Genomic DNA, 6473 nt, shown 5'->3' with positions numbered 1-6473 from the left:
AGTGAGTGGTGAGGGGGGTGCCGGGTGGGGGAGGCTGGTCCTGACTCGTCTCCTCACCTGGACAAGTTTGACTGGAGACAGACATGGCGGTGTGAGGAGGATACCACATGCGTCATTTCAATGCTAACATATGAGGAGTTCATGTTTGCTTTACCTGTTGGGGGAATCAGATATCTCGTGAAGCATTTTGCTTTCCCAGCTAGAATTTCTAGCTTCCATTGGCTATGCAGGATGGAAAGAAAGAATCTCCCCGAACTAATTCCAAAAGTTTATAGGTATGATTATGGTCATTACTATGATCATGAAGAGAGTAACAGTGACAATGCAAAATATTAGGGATGGTTTCCTTGGGATGATGATGCTGTAGGATTTTATATTTTTCTAATGCATATTCACCCACAAGATGTGTAGGCAGCATTAAAATTTTATATGTGAGCATTCTTAGTGGAAGAAAAAATCTATATCCTTTTCTTTTCTAATTGAGGTAACTTTCACAAGTAAGCGTTTTAGCATTTCTGTTTCAGTGCTAAGATTTTACTACACTACCATTTCACCATTATTTAATATACCTCTGTATTTTAAAAAAAAAAGGTTGTGTTTGCTTTATATCTGAGCAGGGCACCCGATTTTGTGTCCTGCCAATTCAATCTTTCCCATTCCAAGCCCTACTCCACCCCCACCCGGGCACTATAAGGCATAAAAGCTGCAGGGAAAAAATAAAAAGCTTACTGCATTCGCTGCCTTATCCATCCATTGTGGTGAGAATGGTCAGGGAACTAAAGCAAAATACTCACTTAAAAACTATATTGAGGGGCCGGAATTATAGTACAGTAGGTAGGGCATTTGCTCTGCATGAGACCAACCTGGGTTCAATCCACGGCATCCCACCTGGTCCCCTGATATCCACCAGGAGTAACCCCTGAGCATTGCCAGATATGACCCCAAAAAAAATTAAATCTATATTGTCTGGTAATAATTTTCATGAGTTCAAAGAAGCACACTGAGACCATGCATTGCAGGTCCTTATGCTTTCTAATTTATTTCATTCTTCTGTTTCATGCACGCTTCTAGACATGCATAATGCCTTTAAAATGAGCCTCTTAAGTCTTTTCCCAGAGTAGCGTTTAATATCATTAGCTTTTAAAATCTTTTCCCAGAGTGACATTGAATATCCCTGAAGAGAGAGGTGTGTAAAACTAAAAAAATAAAATAAAATAAAAATTCTCCTTTAGTGAAACACCACAGTTCACAAAGTTGTTCAAATGCATTTGTTACCAACATTCAATATTCCAACACCACCCAACATCAGTGGACTTTCCCTCTACCATGGTCCCCATTTTCCCAGCCGCCACCACCCTCAAGCCTACACCTTTGCCGGCACAAAACAATTTATTTTATATTGCTTGTAACAACAAAATGACTAATGCAATTATTAAAATATATGTCAGTAAAAAATACTGTGAAATTGTTCTGTGTCACCACGGGAACATAAACTCCTTGTCTGAGGGTTAACTAAGCTGCTGTTGCTAGCTGAGCCTTCTGTATGAATGCAAAACTCTGATTTTAACCAAGCTGGACAGCAGTTTTTGAGAGCATATTTCTTTACAATTTGGAATTAACACTTGAAAGTGTGTCAGTGCAAAACAGTGGCAAGACCAGGTCTTCATGTAGAGATATGACTCCGAAGGTAGATGGTTCAGTAAGACAATGTTGATTGGGTGGGTAAAATAATGTGTCCAGATAACAAGAAATGTTAAAAGGAGAGTGTTTCTTTAGAGACTCATCAAGTTGAGATGTGGGCTAACTCTCTCTCTCTCTCTGTCTCTATCTCTCTTTGTCTCTCTCTGTCTCTCTCTTCCCTTCACCCTCTCTTTCATTTTGTGTATTATAGTTTGCAGTACAACTACTGAAACATCTATATCCCTTTATCTCCTTTCAGGACTCAGTTCTTGTCCAGGCAGAAAATGAACTTTTTTAATTAAACTTAAATTTAAATCAAATTAAATTAAAAATTGAAAACTTCTAAAATTAAACTATGTTTGGGCTAACATTACATGATTCAGGTAATGACAAAGATTTGCAGGTTCATTTGATTCCAAAAATTATCAAAACGGTAGATAACCTGTAGCACCATGAATAATTGCCAAGATTCTGTTGTCATAGGAATGCTTAATATTTGCCATTTTCGAGCTTTAAATAGACTTAGGGAAGCAATATGGCTTTACCTCTAGTCTCGTGATATACATAACGGCACGTGACTTATTTCTTTTCCATCAGATTACTCAAACATTTTTTATTTTTGTTTGGGGGGGCCACATGCAGGTTGACCATGGCTTACTCATCACTCTGTGCTCAGGAATCACTCCTGATGGGGCTCAAGGGATCCTATGTAGTACCAGGAATCAAACCCAGGTTGACTGTGTGTAAGACAAGCACCCTCCCCACTGTACTATGGCTCTGGCCTTTCAAACATTCTTTATATCCAAACAAAGTGCTGAGTTAAATAGTGCTGAGTCAAATGGAGAAGCAAAACGGATAATACTTAAAATGTTTCCAGAACGAAGACTGGTAATATAGCAAGGTGTTAGAGTAATGGTCTTGCAGGTGTGAGGACCTGGGTTTGATCTCAAGTGCAGCTACACAGTATTGTTAGCTGAAAATGTAAGCAAACGAGATAATCCTGAGAGCGGGGATGGAGGGATGAGGAGCTAGGAAGGAAGAGTGCTGGTGGAGAGAGAGGAGAGGGGAGAAATGGGGAGCTCAGAGAGACAAGAGAGGAGAGGAGAGGAGAGGAGAGGAGAGGAGAGGAGAGGAGAGGAGAGGAGAGGAGAGGAGAGGAGAGGAGAGGAGAGGAGAGGAGAGGAGGGGAGGGGAGGGGAGGGGAGGGGAGGGGAGGGGAGGGGAGGGGAGGGGAGGGGAGGGGAGGGGAGGGGAGGGGAGGGGAGGGGAGGGGAGGGGAGGGGAGGGGAGGGGAGGGGAGGGGAGGGGAGGGGAGGGGAGGGGAGGGGAGGGGAGGGGAGGGGAGAGGAGAGGAGGGGAGGGGAGGGGAGGGGAGAGGACAAAAGTAAGAGGCAGGTTGGGGTTGGGGGGAGAAACTGGGGGCTGAAGGCACTGGTGGTGGGAAATGTACACTGCTGAAGGGATGGGTGTTGGAACATTATATGACTGAAACCCAATTGTGAACAAGTTCGTTAACTGTGTATCTGATGGTGGTTCAATAAATAAATAAGAATAAAGATATTCAAGCCATGGAGCAAATCTGGTACTTATTTCTCCTAATCTTGGGAGTTAGTCTCCCATTTTGTTGTTGGAAGCCGGCCTCACATGCTGGGGGAAAAGGCAGTTCAGATAGAGAAGGGAACACCAAGTAAAATGTGGTGGGGGGACCCACTCGGATGGTAGAGGCGTGCTGAAAGCATAGTATAGACGGAACACAATGGCCACCCAATACCTCCATTGCTTACCACAACACCCAAAAGGAGAGAGAGAAAAAAAGGGATGACCTGCCACAGAGGCAGAGTGGAGAGGATGGGGTGGGGAGGTGGGAGGGATGATGGGGTCACCAGCAGAGAACGGGTACTGGTGGAGGGATGGGTACTCAAGCTGTGTATGACTGAAACACAAGCACGAGAATATTTAAATCTGTATCTGTACCCTCACGGTGATTCATTAATAAAAAATAAAAATAAAATAAAATAAAAAGTTGACTAGGCAAAAAATAAATAAATAAAAATAAAATAGATATATGAAGCAAATATTCACAAATAATAAATAACAGATCTGTGGGGGGGGTTTTGTTTTTTTGCTTTTGGGGTCACAACTGGCAATGCACAGGAGTCACTCCTGGCTCTGCACTCAGGAATTACCCTTGGCGGTGTTCAGGGGACCATATGGGATGCTGGGAATCGAACCAGGGTCGGCCGAGTGCAAGGCAAACACCCTACCCAATGTGCTATCGCTCCAGCCCCAGATCTGTTTTGTTTTTTAAAAAAAAGAAAAGAAAAGAAGATCCAATGAGCACAAAAATGTATAAATCCGTAACTGTACCCTCATGGTGATTCACTAATTAAAAATAAACAAACTTAAAAAAAAAAGAAAAGAAGATCCAGAACATAAAGGGAATTCATAGATATTTGTTTAATTAGGGTCATGGTGTTAATTTCAAATGAGGCAAGATTTAATTATAATAAAATATCTTCTTCACATTCAATTTTTCATTCCAAACCTCCAATCCTGGGGTAAGGGATACAACTCAAGTGGTAAAGAACTGAGTTCAATCCTCAACAATTTACGTTCCATACTCAAGTACTCCTAGGTGTTCCCGCAATAAAAAAAAAAAGAAAAGAAAAAAAGGAAAACCAAAAAAAAAAAAAAGAATAAAGATATTCAGAGCATGTCTAATTCCCATGGTTGACTTTATTTTGTTTACTAAAGTAAAGTGTTTTGGGCACACCCTGTGGTGCTCAATGGCTACTCCTGACTTAGTGCTCTGTAGTTGCCCTTGGAGAGGGCAGGGGACCTTGTGCTGTCAGACATTGAGTCTGGTCTCCTCGATGCAAATCATGTACTCATATGGAAGTACATGATTTGCATAAAGGAAAACAGATTCTCTCCAAGGAAACCAGAACTTTGAGTTGACATCACACTCTCCTCCCAACTTTGATTCCCTTAATCAAGCGAGCAGCTCTTTAGTGCAACTTTGGATGTTGATAATATTTACATACGCTTTTATTTTTCCTCACCAATGTTTCAAAAGCTCAGTCTTTCCAAACTGAATACAGCAGAAAAATGGAGAAGATTCCAAGGGAAAAGTTTTAAAAGAATGTCGAACACAATCAACAAAGTAGAGCTAAGAAATGCTTAGGACTCAAGTGTAGTTACTGTATTGGTGAATTGCTTGCAAACAAATAAGGGCCTAGTGATGAGGAGATGTTTATATGTTCCCACTTTCATGTTTCCCCCCAAAAGGTGTCTCTGCTCTGTGGACCCACACAACAGAACAGGGGCTGTGGAATTCCTCCTCCTGGGACTCTCCGATGACCCCCAAGTCCAGGCTCTCCTCTTCAGCCTCTTCCTGTCCATATACCTAGTCACCATCACAGGGAATCTGCTCATCATCCTGGCCGTCAGCTCGGACCCCCACCTGCACACGCCCATGTACTTCTTCCTCTCCATCCTGTCCATGGCTGACATTGGTTTCACCCCACCATGGTGCCCAAGATGATTTGGGACATTCACACTCAGAGCAGAGCCATCTCCCATGCCGGCTGCCTCATGCAATTGTCTCTTTTTTACCTGTTTGCGTGTTTGGACAGTTTACTTCTCACGGTGATGGCATATGATCGCTTTGTGGCCATCTGTCACCCCCTGCATTACCCCGTCATCATGAACCCCTACCTCTGTAACCTGTTACTTCTGGCATCTGTTTTCATGAGCGTGTTGGTCTTCCAGCTGAATTGCATGATTATGTTACTGCTTAGTTTTTGTGCCCATGCAGAAATTTCCCACTTCTTCTGTGAACTCCCTCAAGTCCTCAGGCTGGCCTGTGGGAATACCGTCCTCGAAACTCTGTTAATGTATCTGTTCATTGCTATATTTGCTGGTGTCCCAGTCTCAGGGATCCTGTACTCTTATTCTAGAATCGTGTCCTCTGTTTTGAAAGTCCTGTCCACGGGAGAGAGGTACAAAGCCTTCTCCACCTGTGGCTCTCACTTGTCTGTTGTTTGCTTGTATTATGGAACAGGCATCGGGGTGTACTTCAGCTCAGCTGTCTCCCCTTCACCCAAGAAGGGGGCAATGTCTTCACTGGTGTACACAACTATTGTTCCCTTGTTGAACCCCTTCATCTACAGCCTGAGAAACAAGACATCAAGAGGGCCTTCCAGAAGCTTCCTAATAAATAGCATAACCTAATCACTGTTCTTGTGTTATTTGTGTTTAATGGCGACCCTTGACATGGCTTTAAATCCTACCATCTGAAATTGGCAAATATGACTCCTTATTTGCATAAATTTTGCATCTCCAGTTTATCCTATCCTTATCTACCCATCTAAAATAGCAAAATTTCTCATTTTATCTCTCTTAATAAAGGTGGGAATATTCTGAGGTCATCCCCTTGTTAAAAAACTACCTTACCACTCAGTTTCATCATCTTTCAGAGTCTCTCTTATCAAGGGTTGAAGAGGATGCTTGCCTTGCATGCAGCCAACTTAGTTTTGATCCCTGACATCCCAGGTGGTCCTCCAAGCACCACAAGGAGTGGTTCCCTTAATGAAGAGCCCGGATTAAGCTCTGAGCATTGCTGGGTGTGGCCCAAATCAAAAACAAAAACATCCTTTATATCCATCCAAGCATCGTGTAGAAAGGCAGAGTTGCCTTCTAGACTTTAAATAATTACGTATGGAGAACCTTCTACCATTGTCATGAAACTTTGGAGTCAGAGGGAGATAGAGACATAGTTTGTTGCACTCCCT

General features: G+C 42.7%; 1 pseudogene; it reads left to right on the top strand.

The window, feature by feature from the left end:
- Positions 1–4921: 4921 nt before the first annotated feature.
- Positions 4922–5913, top strand: LOC101548776 (olfactory receptor 7A10-like; annotated as a pseudogene).
- The last annotated feature ends 560 nt before the right edge of the window (positions 5914–6473 follow it).

Source organism: Sorex araneus, chromosome 2, assembly GCF_027595985.1.
Source record: "Sorex araneus isolate mSorAra2 chromosome 2, mSorAra2.pri, whole genome shotgun sequence".
In the NCBI taxonomy this organism is placed as follows: Eukaryota; Metazoa; Chordata; class Mammalia; order Eulipotyphla; family Soricidae; genus Sorex; species Sorex araneus.
Note: the sequence above shows the minus strand (reverse complement) of the source record. Positions and strands in the feature narration are given on the sequence as shown.